Source organism: Anas acuta, chromosome 3 (genome assembly GCF_963932015.1).
Source record: "Anas acuta chromosome 3, bAnaAcu1.1, whole genome shotgun sequence".
In the NCBI taxonomy this organism is placed as follows: Eukaryota; Metazoa; Chordata; class Aves; order Anseriformes; family Anatidae; genus Anas; species Anas acuta.
In genome coordinates this window covers 6,034,874-6,049,604 of record NC_088981.1, presented here as the reverse complement: position 1 = coordinate 6,049,604, position 14,731 = coordinate 6,034,874, and the positions used below count along the sequence as shown (strand labels likewise).

General features: G+C 42.9%; 1 protein-coding gene and 1 long non-coding RNA gene across 9 annotated transcripts in view; one reads left to right on the top strand and one right to left on the bottom strand.

Annotated features, from left to right (window-relative positions):
• Positions 1 to 14,731, bottom strand: part of PLCB4 (phospholipase C beta 4) — a 230,209-nt gene that overhangs the window by 198,798 nt on the left and 16,680 nt on the right. For 3 of the 7 annotated variants that reach the window (XM_068675398.1, XM_068675395.1, XM_068675400.1), the window contains exon 1: positions 2,592 to 2,732. The exons of 2 other annotated variants lie outside the window; for them this stretch is intronic. The gene's annotated coding sequence lies outside the window, so the exon portion shown is untranslated. Of the gene's footprint in view, positions 1 to 664; positions 820 to 2,591; positions 2,733 to 14,731 lie in introns of those variants that run through there. 2 more of the 7 variants (XM_068675396.1, XM_068675399.1) reach the window with 1 other exon arrangement.
• Positions 2,904 to 14,731, top strand: part of LOC137853254 (uncharacterized) — a 68,376-nt gene continuing 56,548 nt past the window's right edge. For both annotated transcript variants that reach the window (XR_011094355.1, XR_011094354.1), the window contains exons 1-2: positions 2,904 to 4,262; positions 11,608 to 11,676. This is a non-coding gene — a long non-coding RNA (uncharacterized lncRNA). The remainder of the gene's footprint in view (positions 4,263 to 11,607; positions 11,677 to 14,731) is intronic.

The window sequence follows — 14,731 nt, the reverse complement described above, 5'->3', positions numbered from 1 at the left end:
TTTCATAATGATTCCCACCAACAACCAACCAGAGATTTTACGAATTGGAAAATTTCACTTCTAAACTAATTTACAAGAGTATTCTGAGTCCAATGGGAGAGATGATTAAAACTACAGAGGAAACCAGTCTTCTCCAACAAATCAATGAGGTATCAGTTTTCATAACTAGTCACTCTTAAGTGAAATGCCTGGATTAAGTTTTTGTTCTCATTTTTAAAGTTGTGATAAGCATTCCTCTGTCCCTTTTCTGCCTTTCAACTGGAAAAGGGATTAATTCAATTTTAAGGAAAATATGAAAACGGCAGTCTCAAACTTCATTCTTCTGCAAGTTACGAACAGGAAGGAACAGTAACTCAGCTGTTAAAACCACCGAGGGAAAGTAAACCACAAAACAATACAAGTAGACCACTAAAAGTGACAAGTTAAAAGATGAGCAAGAAGACAACGTAAGTAAACTCACAAAGTATGGAAGTTATAATCCTAGAAGTTTTCAACACGGTGTATGCAAATGTTGCACAAATAATCAATTCCTACAAAGCTGTAATAAATATTTGACAGACTAACAACATAGCCCCAAGTTCATCATCACAGCCAGATATTACTGGAACAAACAGCCAAGTCTGCAACAGAAGTCAGCAGCATACACCAAGCCAAAACAACTCACCATTATTTTAGAAAAATGGGAAAGCCGAACACAACCAGTGATTTTGGGTGGCACATAACAAGAAGGTATTTCCTCTGCCAGTAAGGGAAATTCATATGAAATCTCTCTTCCCCCCTTTTGGTCTTTACCTCTTCCCTCTCAAGGTTCTTTATTCCCTGCACAGCAAGAAAAAGCAGAGTGTACGTTATGCATAAATTCATGACAGAAAAAACTGTTTTAGAACAAAGCTCCTCTGCGTGGGTGCATGTCTATAAAATAATAGGCATTGTTACTCTACCATGTATGCATCCACATCCAGCAATCAAATCAGATCTTAAAATTTTATTTTGACAGCTACATGCAGTTATATTCTCACCAGAGGTTTAACTTTCACATTAATACCTGGTTTTTAGTGCTATCATCAAGAGATGAATCAAAACTGACATTTGAAGCTAGAGTGGTATTAATAGGTGGGAAAGGAATTCTCATCCCTGAAAACTGTAATTTATTTTAATTACTTTGCAAAGTTACCAGTTGCAGAGAGGAATAAGTCTCTTCCCAACTCACATTAAGGAATCATCTCTGTGTAATACAAAATCACTCAGCTCTACATAACAATAATTATTTTGTGGAACACACCGATATTAGATACCCTTCATCCGGAAAAAGCCCATAAATACTGTCAATGTTACGCTTTCAGAAGTTAGAGAAAATACTGTCAGCTTGCTACAACTCCTCAAGTAAATGACAGAATACAACCACCAACACAAGCATGTTATGAAAGAATCTGCTCCATCCTTTTGCAGAATCAGAAATGCGACGTTTTCTCCACGCTCCACGTCAACTCCGTGTATTAATTTGAGAATTCCACAGTACAACATCACATGAAGCTTGAAAGCCCAAACGTTATTTAAGCACTATGAGAGTGTTTCACACTTGAATATAGATTTATGCTGTGCAAGACTTGGATTCCGGGTAGCCCTGACTGCCAGTCTTTCTTACGGATGCATCCCCACGGGCACTTTCACGTTATGTAAATTCTCTCACAGATAAAGATTATTTGATAACTTTCCAAAATTATTCCCCTTCGAGAAAGCATTACCTAACAAAGACGCATCACACACCTCACAAACACATTAGGTTCCCGGGTTTCTACTACATGCTAGCATAGAGGAATACGTGTCATTTATTTTCAGATACTCAATAAAGAAGAGCGAGGCTGGCTAACTGTAGCTGGAAAGGATAAACAGCATTAAGTAACAGGTGTCTGACCGCACATATTTCAAAGCCACGCATCAAACAGGGTGCACAGCCTCGGTGGCAAAAGGGAAACATTGTTTTGCACCTGGCTTTGGAAGTTACCACAGAGCAAGCGGCTTCAAAAGCCTGCATCTACTTCACACACACACACACACACAGGCAACCCAGGCTCTCGTATCCCCAGAGACCTTTCATTTCATCTGGAAGAAAACAAACAAAAACCTTCAAAGGTGAGCCTTCTTCCAAGAAGGAGGAAGGAGAAAAAAAAAAAAAAAAAAAAGAAACCACCGCAAGAAAGTTATACTTAACTCCACAGAAACATTTGTCAAACCGCCCAGCCCTGACACAATCCGGATGCTCCGAAGGAACTACGGCGAGCTGCACAGCTGGCAGCGAGGATGAGGAGGGGGAAGCGCCCCCCGCGCCCCCCGCCACAGCCACACCACACGCCGGGCTCCGCGGCCGGGCACCGAGCCTGAGGGGACCCGCAGGGGGCCGGGGGGGACCGGGGGAGCCGCCCCGGGCGGAGCGGGGAGCCCAAGGTTGCGGCCCGGGGCAGGCACAGCCGCTGCTGAGCTGAGGAAGGACGCGGTGCTGCTGCCGGCACCCCAACGGTCACCCCCCCCAACGGCCACCCCTTAACGGTCGCCCCCCCAACGGTCGCTCCCCAACGGCCGCCGCCTTTTACCTCAGCCGCGCTGCGCAGGGTGGCCGCGGCCGCGCCGAGGCGCCGACCTCCTCCTCCTCCTCCTCCTCCTCCTTCTTCCTCCTCCGCACACTGTGCTTGTGCGAGAGTGTGCAACCCGCCCGCCTCGGAGCGGCGGCTCCCGGCTCCTCCTCCCTTCCCTTTTTTCCTCCTCCTCCTCCTCCTCCCCCCCCCCGCCCGGCGGCCCCGCCGCAGCCCCCGCAGCGCGGAGGAGGGCGGCAGGGAAGGGGGAACCCCAGCGCCGCTTGGGCCGGCCCGATCCACGCTCCCCCCCCCTTCTCCTTCTTCCTCCTCCTCCTCCTCCTCCAACGCCCAGGGCCGCGGGCAGCGCATGGCAAGTGACGCCGGGTTGTGTTTTGTCCCCGTGTCACCCACGCGGCTGTGTCTGGCCAGGCCCCCGCTCCGTGTTTACTACGGGGTTTTTAAGGCTGGGGAAGAAATCCCCCCCTCCCTCCCCGGCGCCGGTCGGGCCTTTGTAGAGTTCAGCGCAGAGCTGGGGAGATAAAAGGATTGTTTCAGAGGTGGCTGGAGGGTTCCCCCGTTCTCTCAGGTTGACAGGAAAATGAGGCTTACCGACCCCACAAGGGGCAGGAGACGGCTGTCTTGAGTCCAGAAACGCTCCTCAAAGAAAGGGGCGAGAGCCCCTTTTCGCTCTTCTGTGAAAATCTCAGGGCCTGGCAGTGCCTTAAATCGTGCTGTGAGGTCAGCTGCTTTTTTTTTTTCCTTCAAATTTTTGTCTCCAAATTACAGTTGGACTACTTGAGGTTTATTTGAAGCGAGCCGCAGCTCAGCTTGCTCGTCCTGCGTTGAGCCTCCTCTAAGTGCACACGCGGTCAAGAGTGTGGGATTCCCTCTCCAAACACCAGCCAGCCCTCTCACAGCTAGCAACTGACTGCAAACCGCTGCTGTGGTGTTGTCCACGTAACACCCTGTCCCTGGTGTTCCTCTGTTTGCTGTCGTTGTGTGCCTGGTCTCAATTTTCTCTCTCCCCTCTGGCTTTGTATGAGAAGTCTTTACGTCTGCATCAAGAAAAAATATTAACACCCACAAAGACAAACAAAGTGCTGAGTTTTACAGCCGAAGCAGGTTCCCCATCTGTTTTGTCCTACAGCTCACCCTCTTGGACTTTAATTTTAGTGAACTGCCGAGTTGTACTACCCGGGGCTTCCAGCCTGGTCACTCCCAAAGTTCCACCAGCACCAGGAGCTGGTGACAGCACTCAGGAGTAAGGAAGGGCAGCCAGCCATGACAGTAGAAGTTACCTGGGGTAAACCGAGAAAGTGGAGAAAAAGATGAGGAACCAAGTGGAGCAAAATCAACATAATTTTCTTAGGCTGTCATAAGGGTGTTGAATTGCCATGAAGTACCTCCCAGCCTGGTAACGTAGTGCCCGGAGCTTCCACAGGCAAATGACAACGTTTATATTATGCTATACCATAAACTATAAAAATCTAGCTTGGAACAAGAGCCCTGTTGACGTTAGGTGCTGTACCAGGATGTGATAAAAATTATTCTGCCTCTAAGAGCTGACGCAGTGCTCCTGGAGCTGACATGGAGAAGTGAAGAGGTGATGAGAACAGCAATGATGACGCGATTTCAGGGACTGCCTGTCAGCACAGCAGGCCTTCCAACGGAGGGGTTTCTATAATTGAGGTAAGTGTTATTTTAAGCAGATGTTCTTATTTGCTCACGTCTACCCAATTAGAAATTCCTCACAGGTATGGTGGTGGATGCAGATCTTTAGAAATATATGAAGGGGAGCAAGCCTGCAGCTAAGGCTTTGGCAGGGCATATCATGCAAAAGGAAGAGTGTGAAGGAAATGACAAAGGAACCAGACTGAGAAACACATTAACTGGATGGAGGCCAGTATCACTGGCAGGAGTAATGGGATCAAGTTAACACATAAGATGTAGGAGCAGTGATTGTATCCATTAAGTTTAGAAGGCATCACCTTGAACGTGAAAGAGACGCGGGGTTAGCAAAGAGGTCTTTGGGTTTCTGGAAGTATTGGTTCCTGAATAATTGAAACGGACACATTTGTTGGTATACTTATGAAGGTATATGAAAATATCTTTTTCATCACTGTTGTTTTGCTATTGGGCTGCCTGCAAGTTAGTTATTATAAAAGACAAAAGTAGTAATTACTGTTATTTTAATTCCAGTGAGGATTAATGGCTTACTCACTATTATTCTGGTTCATAATGCTGTCTGGCACTTCTCATGATTTATCTCCTTCACCCCCAAAATGGCTTCTACACAATGATACTCCATCACTGACCTTTATAAGGCTGCCTGCCTGCGCAAGGGGAGTTTATTCCAGGATAAAATTCAGGCCTATTGTCTTCATTTTTGTGGTTTTAAAAAGTTTTAGCAAGATACAAGGACTTGAAATATTTGGGTAGCTACATGAAATGCAGACCAGTAGTAGCATCTCAGAATTAGTGAAAGTAGAGTTTCCTTACAAAAAGCCTTTCTTTGTTCTTACATCATCTTTCCCTTTCCAATGTCATCTTCATGACCTTATGTCTCTCATTCAGTGAAAGAAGGACAGTCTTCAAAAGAACAGTTGTCAGGACTGTGGCTCGACCAGAAAACTAGAGGTACTGACAATGGCAGTTTTAACAGCAAGTGAACTTCACATTAAAAGCTCTTTAAAGTTGTATGAAATAAGGCCATAGGGAGGGTCTGGGACTCCCCATGTAGCCTTAAGTGGTAGGGTCAGGCCTGCAGATCAAAATCAATTCCCACGTTGCAAATTTCATTGTGCTACATCTCTGTTTACAGACTTGAACTTCTAAACACACTGCAACTGATGACACTTTCATCCTTGCTTCACTGATATCCACCTGACTTCAGCAGCACTTTCAAGGAATTGGAAGAAAAACTCAATGTAACTAAGACACTGAGGAATGAGTTTGGAGTGAATCTGAGAACCTCAGATTTTACAGCTAGTTCTTAGGCTGACTTGCTGTGGACAAGACACAGCTATTCCATTTCTATTTCTTCCTGGCAAAATATTGACATTTCCTTCATTAAGAGGGCATGGCAATACAGAAGACTGTTTGTCGTTTATGGCTTTATAAATAGTACATATGAAATATGTGAATGCTAAAGATTACATCCTGGTGGCTTAGAACAAAGATTTAGGAAAAGACAAACTGTGCTAACAATTCACATCAATTAAAAACAAAATGCCACAGGGAACTCAGAAAAAAAAACTAACCTCTGAAGTGATTAGCTGAAACACACAATTTAATATAGTTTTCTCCATTATAGGTAGCCAGACACATCACCTGATTGTGTTGGCTAAAAACTATATCTGTCCTCGGAGGAGCAAGCTCAATCTGAAAACTTATTTCCAAAGACATTGCTTGAGAAGTTGGTAATGTCAATTGATTCTTTCACTTCTATTTCTTACCTGATAAAAGGTTGCAGGACACTTTACATTCACAAGTTCACTATGTATGAGAATATCCACACAAAGGAGCTTATTCTGCATTTTATTTTCAGGTTGTCTTAAGACAAGATTTTCATTGGACATCTCCATGCTTATTGATTGAAAGTATGTAGTAGGCACAGAAATGGGATAGGTGTTTCAAGCTCGAACATGGAAAATTCAGTGAAAATGTTGAAGCTGCAGGTCTACTCCATTAGCTCACAGTCAGATGAGTTCTGATATAGCCCATGTTGATATATTATGCACTGTCCTTCCTACCCAGTTATACTACCTCTTGATCTGACTGTTAATTTCTTTGCTTCTATGCCTGGATGATCCTAGTAAAAATACATTGACACAAAATACTAAGGAACTCATCATCTGCATAACAAAACACAGTTATAAAATACTTCAATAAATGCTCTCTTAGCAGCTCTTACTTTGATCATGTGGAAAGATACTACAGTGCTCTGACATAAGTCAGCTCAGTGCTAGCAACACAAGGAATTTTTTCCTCAGTCACAGTCCTTAGTGCAAGCTCAAGAGGACATTCATGATCTTTTTCAACCCTCATCTTCTGTTGTCCTGCACATTGCACAAAAACTGTTTCCTGTGCTACAGGTAGTATGTCTCTACAGACTTTTGGAGCAGACTGCTCTGACTGTGCTGAGAGCTTACTGGAAACTGCATTAGGATGATGCTCGAGCTAATATTCCTCGTGATATGGCTTATTATCCTGGGCTCAATGCTGTGTGCAGTAGCTACAGTGCTTGTAGCTACATGGCTTCTGCTCTGCACGCTCCCCTGGGAAGACTTCATTGCTTCTTCTGCCAAAAGGCTCTACCCAACGTGTTATCATCTGCCACTAGTTGTACCATGGTTGATATTGATGGGTAAAATTTTGGTCTCAGTTAAGTCAATAGCAAAGCATCCACTTACATCAGTGTTGTTTTTTTTTTTTTTCAAGTCTTACATTACAGCCAAGTTCACGGATCTTTAATGCAAAAGGCAATTCAATAGTTATTCAACAGGCAAATTGCAGATTGAAGCAAAAATACATTGATTTTTCATCTTCCAAAAATGACTGGGCAAATAATTGTGGTTAAAAGTGTTTTTTTTTTTGCTTCTTCTTCTTCATAACTCTTTCTTGAACATTGCTGAACCATTTCATTGCAGCCTCAGGCAGACATCAAGCTTGGAATAATTTAGTTAGTACAGTTAAAATTTTGACAAAATATCAAGTTTTAACTGTAGATGTCACTACCAGTTCTCCCTTGCAAAATCTTGGCAACCCAAATATTTGGGTGGGTAGGACACAGCTCAGTGAAAGATTTTCTTGAAGCTTCCCTTTTTTGCAGCATATTTTTTTATGAGACCATTCACTTTCCACATCTGTAAACATGATGATGTTCCTGAGCAATCATGGTCCCAATCATTTGTATTGGCTATGATACCTTTGTGTTGTCAACTCATACCCCACAAAATGTTTGGATTAAAAAAAAACAACAAGATTGCTGTATTAAACATTAGCTCCATTAACAAGCAAGATCACTTCCAGTATCTGATCCTTGACTCGTTACAAAAATAAAATTATATCTGATAATTCAGGACTGTTAGCTTCTTCTTAGGCTTTTCAGGAAACTAGTCACACACAAAGATGCGTTAATGGGAATGACTGGGAACAAGGAATGTTTTTCTTCCGCCTCCAACATATTGACAATGACAGGCACTGCAATTATTATTTTATTATTTTTGAGGTCTTGTTAAATTGAGTGAATATTACCACTCAAAAGTGTGATAGGGTATCTACTCAGAATACTCAGTCTCCTCATTCTATTGTGATGCATTTGTCTTCAGGCCTGGACTCCAGGTCCTCTGAATGCAGTAAAACAAAAACACGAGGCTGGAGAAGAGTTCCTCCAGAAGCTTCATAATGCAGCAGAGAGGAAAACAGAGCTTTCATGATAATGCTGTTAATAAGATTGTGTTTTTCCATTTGGACAGTAGAGGGAAGGGGTTGAGTTTCTTTGCCCTTTTTGATGACAAAAAAAATAAAATAGTGTTGAACAACAGTTTTTGAATCTTAAGATACCTGTACCTCCACCTTCTTATTGAGAAATCCTTTCTCTTCAGTGTCTTAAAAAAAGCAAAGCCCCACTGCCCCCAAATGTGTTTGAGAGGTCAAGAAAACACACATTTCAAATCAAGTTGACTTCTGCCTAAGCGTTTAGGCTAGCTGAAGGTGTTTGGCATTGCCTGCAAATAAATTCTAAGAGCAACAACACAATCACTGCTTAAACAACAGTATGTGGTATTACAAATAATAGATCAAAAATATAGAAAAACAAACAGATTACACAAAAACTACTTGGAATTTGTAGAGGAAACCACATTAATCAACTGTAAGAAATCTATGCTTACTCAGTTCTCTACTTTAAGTATTGATGGAAAATGAAAGGATTTTTCAGTTTGGGATTTTTGGGGTGGAAGAAAGAATTAAACCATAAAGAGGAAAAAAAAAAGTACAATTCATAAATTCTTCTTGTTGGATTTTGGTTTAGCAGTTGACTGTCCGTTCTTTTCAGTCCTATCAAGTGTTATTCAACACCAAGGACCCTAACATCTCAGTGCTTGTGATCGGTTCATAAAAGTGGGAGTAAATTCCCCATCAATATATATTTAAGTGGAAAATAAGGCAAATTTGTTTAGTAACCATATGATAGGCCCAGCGAAGACTGGAGACCCTTTGTGTTTTGTTTGTTTTAAGTTCATATCATGGATTATATGACAGTGCATACAACAGAAGGTCCCTTCCAGTCCTATGTAAACAGTTCCTGTATCTTCCTAGATTTTCCTGTAAGTTTTCTAGGAAGTGACTTAACTAGTAACGTTGCTTTATGTATCCCTCCTATTGACATACCTTCCTGTTCTTTCTTTTCCAGGACTTAGATTGTCTTCTCTTTCTCAAAGTTTCTGAGAAACTGTGGCATGATATCATAGGTCTTACTAAAGTACAGGCAACCTTGATGTCATCTGCATCTTCATCTATATTTGTGCAATGCAAGTCTACATGCATGCAGAGTACATAGGGGCTTTCCATACTGCACTAATGTCAGAGTTCCCTTGAAAGTGACATTGTGTGATCGGATTGTGATTCAGCATAGAAAAGCAAACAAAAATCAAATTGGCAAATTGTCTGAAGAGCTTTAATACTTCAATTCTGCTGCTTGACATATTTTTCATCCGCTACTTCTGCAAAAAGTCAGTGACATCAAATGAACTCAGTTGTCTTTCCTCCCCACCCTGGGCAGATGTGTAAGCCCACTGGGAGTCAGCCAAATGTGGTTTGTATGACAGCAAGTGTGCATTGCTCACCTCACCTGACAGTGACAAAACACAAGGCCATCTGCTGGCAAAGAGGGATGATGGGAAGGGCAGCACAGGGCACCTGCATGCCAGAGAGGGCTGAGTATGTTAATGCCACCCACTGCTGAACCATCTGCAGGTTATTGCATGATACTGACTTGACGGACAGTGACTAATTAAAAAGGAGTCCCACCACATCCACTGCACAGGCTTAAGTGCATCTCCTCTAGCTAGGCTGTTATTTATCTCTTCACTTTAGTTTCAGCATTTATATTTAATTCATATACTGGTGGTGACACACTGCAGGCGTCCACTAACGCAGAAGACAGCAGCTGCTTGAGCCCAAAGGAACTGTCTTTTGGCAACAAACCTGAGGAGCAGACATCAAAGCACACTTTGATAGGTACAGAACAGGTTGGTCACTTGAATACTTGTGCACGTGCTCACTGTGGGGTGTGTTACTTACTAGGTAGGGACAGCAAGAATGTTGCATTAATGCAACAGCAGCATCATTCCTCAGTGGGGAACAGTGGGGCAGGGTTACAGGTCTCTTTTGAGGGACCTCTTTGACAGTAGTGCAGGATGGACAGCCCCTGGGTCTCCTGAATGCATTGGGCTCATGTTAGGGAACTGCAGTTACCCGCCTCCTTCTTTTTGCCGTGAATAGTTGCCATTTCCTCCTCTTCTTAAATAATTAAGCTACGGATTAATAATTCAGAGTGATTTGTCTAATGTCTGGTGTTGAACAGGGATTGACTCTCTGCAGCAACACACAATGGTTAATGCTCTTGCTGACCCCAGGGGTAATTCCCCACACACGCCTTTTTCTTAAACTAGAAGCACACCAGTGGTTTTCTTTTTCATCTTCCCCTCCTCTCTACACTAGTGCTGCCCTTACCCCTGTATCTTGAGGAGTAGTAACCAGCCTGTCCTTGCTGAGGAGTGGAGAGCAATCTCCATCATCGGGCCAGTGATGAAATGATTTCCTTCTAACATCACATGGACAATGCATGAGAAATGAGATATGATGTTCTTACTAGCGGTATCGGTTAGTCATGCCATAGGAAGCCTGTGGCTTTCTCCTCAGGCTGCATAAAAAGATTTTATCTCCTGGCCCTTAAGAGCTGACACTGGATGGATTTGAAGGAGCCTGAGAGAGGCTCTTGTTATTGCAGACAGAAGGAGCTGAGACTTAAATGATGGTTCCTACTTCTCTCAAGTACAGATCCATTGCCAGAGGCACATCCCCAGTCTTCATCCCTACCATTGCCTCAGAGGTATGTGCTTCCCCTGCATTTACAGGGCAAGACCTTTTCCTGTGAGCCAACTTGATCCCTGGTTGAATGGAGGGTGCAAGACACTTCCTGAAGTAAAAATTCAACATGGCTAGCCTCAGAACATGTTCAAAATAGCCAGTAAGAAGTACTGCTTGTGTTTCCTCCTTGTTAGCCTCCACTCCTCCTCCCCACTTTCCTTTCCGCCATCTGCTACTACTGAATTCGCCCACACCCCAGATGGCCCCAGATGGCCCACCACAGCCTTTTCCTCCTTTTCTTCTGCACCAGGAGGGGAAGGGGTTCTTCTTGGGGAGCAGTATGTCTGCCCCAGGAGCACAGAGGGATTTGCCGGAGCACAGCCAGCTATGCACCAGCTGCCTCCCTTCTCCAAGCACTGCCAGGAGCGAGGAAGGCACATATCAAGTCACCTAGCCTCAGCTGAAGCTGGGGACAGAGTACGGGGAATGCTAAGTGAGTGAGTTTGGGCAAATAAATTATCGGTGCAATTTCACCTGTTTCACCAATTCAGCCAAGGATGACTTCAGTCCAAGGAGACAATAGGAGTACAGCACTTGAAAGAGACAGAGCCTGGGAATCTGTCTCACACCCTACACTGACAGCGCCACACATACACCACGACAGTAGCTCAACAATTGCTCATCTTCAGTTCTCTAACTCAGTAGCATCACTCTTCAGACTAAAACCTTAATGAGTGCTTGCCAAGTTCTTGTAATCACACCAAATTTCATAATTCAAACATGTTTTGAAGCTCCAGAGAAAAAATGTACATCAGTGAGAACCAGCCATCTGGAAAGCTTTGGAGTCTTTTTTTGCTCATTTGTTTGTTTGCAATTCATCTACTACAGTACTGTAAGTGTAATTTTTCTTTTCCTTTCCTTTTTTTTTTTTTTTAAATAGGTTACAACATGAGTTTTGACTACCAGATGAAAGCACAACTCTTGCAGGGATAATTCACTACTACAGAAGGTAAGTGATTTCCAAATGATAAATTAGATTTGTGATTATGCCAAAGTATCATCCATACCGTTATGACCTACTATTTCCTGACAATGTTTGTGCAATGGGTGACAGTAATGTCATCTTTCTCCTGCGTCCTCCCAAGTTGTAAGCAAGGAGTAGGGTCCTGAAGTTAAGGTAGAAAGGAGGAGACAGAAGCAACCTCACCACACATGAGGTATTAAAAAAATAATTGGTCAAAACACCAAAAAAGGAGAAAGTAATTGGCTGAGGGGAGTATTTATGCTGTCCTTTTTACATCAGGTTTCAGTCTTCTCTGAAGAACTAAGAAGGGAAAATGTAGTTTTCAAAATAAAAACTAGGAGTTGGTGTGTCAGCTGTCAGTACAAGGCAAGTATCAGTTGTTCCCAGAGAGTTAGATGGGGAACACTGCTAAATCTGGGAGGTATTGGTATGGATTACAGAGGTTGTAGGATCCTTGCATACTGGGGGAGTATGTGTGTGTGGGGGGGAGTGTTGGGAAGACATCTTCCACCTTTCTACCCCATCAGGTTTCCCAGAAAATGAGAGAGAATGGAGAAAAAGAATTAGCACGCCTATTCCATCCAATAGCTAGATAATCTACAAAGTTATCCAACACCTCATAGTTAGACATGGCAAAAGCCACCTAGAGTCAGACTATAGCTCCTGATTACCATTCCAGCCATCAAGCCTGCCCCTCTCCCCCACCAAAGACCTGGGCAAGTTTGAAGACCATGCTTAGCACTGCAATATCCTCATCCTAGCCTATAACTAGGATGGTCTCTTACCCCTAACGCTGGCCATATGCTATTATTTCTAGCCAATACAGGTTTGGGGTTGTTTTTGTTGTTGCTCTTGTTTTTATTTTGTTGTTGTTGTTGTTATTTTTATTTGCTTGTTTTGTTTGAGTGGCCAATTGAAGGGTAACTAACTGAGAAAACAGAGTCAGGAGAATTGAACATAAATCTGAGAAGCGAGGGAGAGGGAGACTGCCAGCAAAGACAGGTTCTGGGGAAAGGAAAGCAGTCCAAGCAGAGGAATGAAAGGATGTGGAAGAAAACAATGACAAAAAAAAGATGACGTGGTAAAAAATATGAGTGAAAGCATGTAACATCATCCCACCCCCAAACTCAGGCAAAAACTGTAGGTGTTGAGTAAATTTTTAATTGAGAGCATAAATGATTTACATGCCCACTGCAGTGCATCCCTCCTTCCTCTCCCATCAGTGAAGTTCTTTCAGCAAATATCAAATCTTGATTTCCAGCATCACTGCAGTAAATAAAGACTGGTCTTTATTCTTTCTATACCTTCTGACAGTATATTGTTTTCTAACCCCTGTCAAGAAAAGCTCAAATAGAGATTTTTTTCCTCAAAAAACATATATTAGTTGAACACAACAACCTAATCAAATAGCTGTTTATACTCGTAGGAGGAAAATGCAACTGTTAACATTTGGATGATTCTACAACTTACATTTGTATGATCTAACATCTTAATGTGAACATATTTGAATGCTTTTGGGTGCGGCATGATAAAGAGCTGGTTACTAAACTTAGCAGCACTTCATGTAGATTAGACATTATAATTGATGCTTACAGAACAGGACCCAGAGAAATTAATTTTATGTTGCTCCAATTTCACTGGTTTAAATTTAAGTTACATGAAGGGCCTTTACCATGGGGAAAAACGTGCATGTATTCATGGACAATTGAAACTGTCTTTGTTCCCTGAAAGTGGGTGGGTGTGTTACTACTGCCCAGGATGAGATCTCCCTAGCTCAGTGCCCTGTGGTCTCACTATCAGACTTCAGCCTCCTTCAGTTTTCCTGGACTTATGCATTTTCCCCTGCACTCTGCTTCACTTCTTGTACACCGACAGCATGTTATAGACTCGAACAATTCCTCTGCCCCAAACAAAACAAGAACAATACTGCTCACATTGATTTTTCAGTCCTGTAACCATCCTTTTCCACAGCATTAAGGCTTTGGACATACTATGGGTTTTCAATTTGCATCTTCAGGAGCTTTAGCAGGGGAGGCATTTAGATAAACTGGCTTTGTAGAGCAGCTCTCAGAGCAGTAACCCTTCAGCTGGTGTAGACAAAGGAACAGCCAGAAATCCCCAGTGTGCATTCCTCTGCCTCCATTTCCTCTCTTTTCCTGTTCCTCTTGCATCATTCAACTCTTCCAAGGGGTTCCAAGTCCCAATTTCTAATACACCTTCTATTCTAAGTCAAATTCCTGTACTTTTTTCCTTTTCCTGAATGCACTCTCTGGTCAGTAACATTACTTTACTGAGAAGTACACTCTTCCATTACTGTTTCCTTTACGAACCTTCTACCACAAGCTTCTCTGTATACCTGAATTTTTTCTTGCCCTCTGCACCCAATCCTGACACACACAAACTTTCTATCCTGCTCCTCTTACTCAGCCTCCAGGATTTTTACAGATCTGGTAGTCTAGTCATTAGCAGCTTTCCACTCAAAAATCTGGCTCCATGCATGAAGTTGGGAAGAACAGGGCTTTCCCTAGAACAGAAATACTTTTGTTTCTTTCTCCAGAACCTGTTCATGTGCCAAGAGCCTTTAATGATCAGCCTGGATAAATCTGTTGGCACCATGCTGTGCCTTCAGCAAAAAAGACTGCCAGAGACATAAGGTACTGATAATTTATACTAGTCAGAGTGGAATTTATATATTGGGATAGATAACCCAAATCATCCCAATATTATATTATACTCGGGAGACAATTTACTGTAGAGGTGACAGGCATGAGGCCAAGCAGTGAGATTTACACCTCCGGAGCCAGGAACCTAATTCAGCCACAGCTGATCAATGAAAGCCTGAAGTAAATGGAGCAGCTCCAGAATTGTATTGAGGTACGAAGCATTAGCCCAAGTGCAGACTGAAACCTTGGGCTGCTTCTTTCCAACTAGTATCTTTCCCACGAGAAGGCTTGAGGCTTTGAGCTGTGCCAGATTCAATGCTCTAAAACACTCCTCCTGCTGCAAGAAGTGAGAAGCCTCATCCTTCTCTTTCACATTT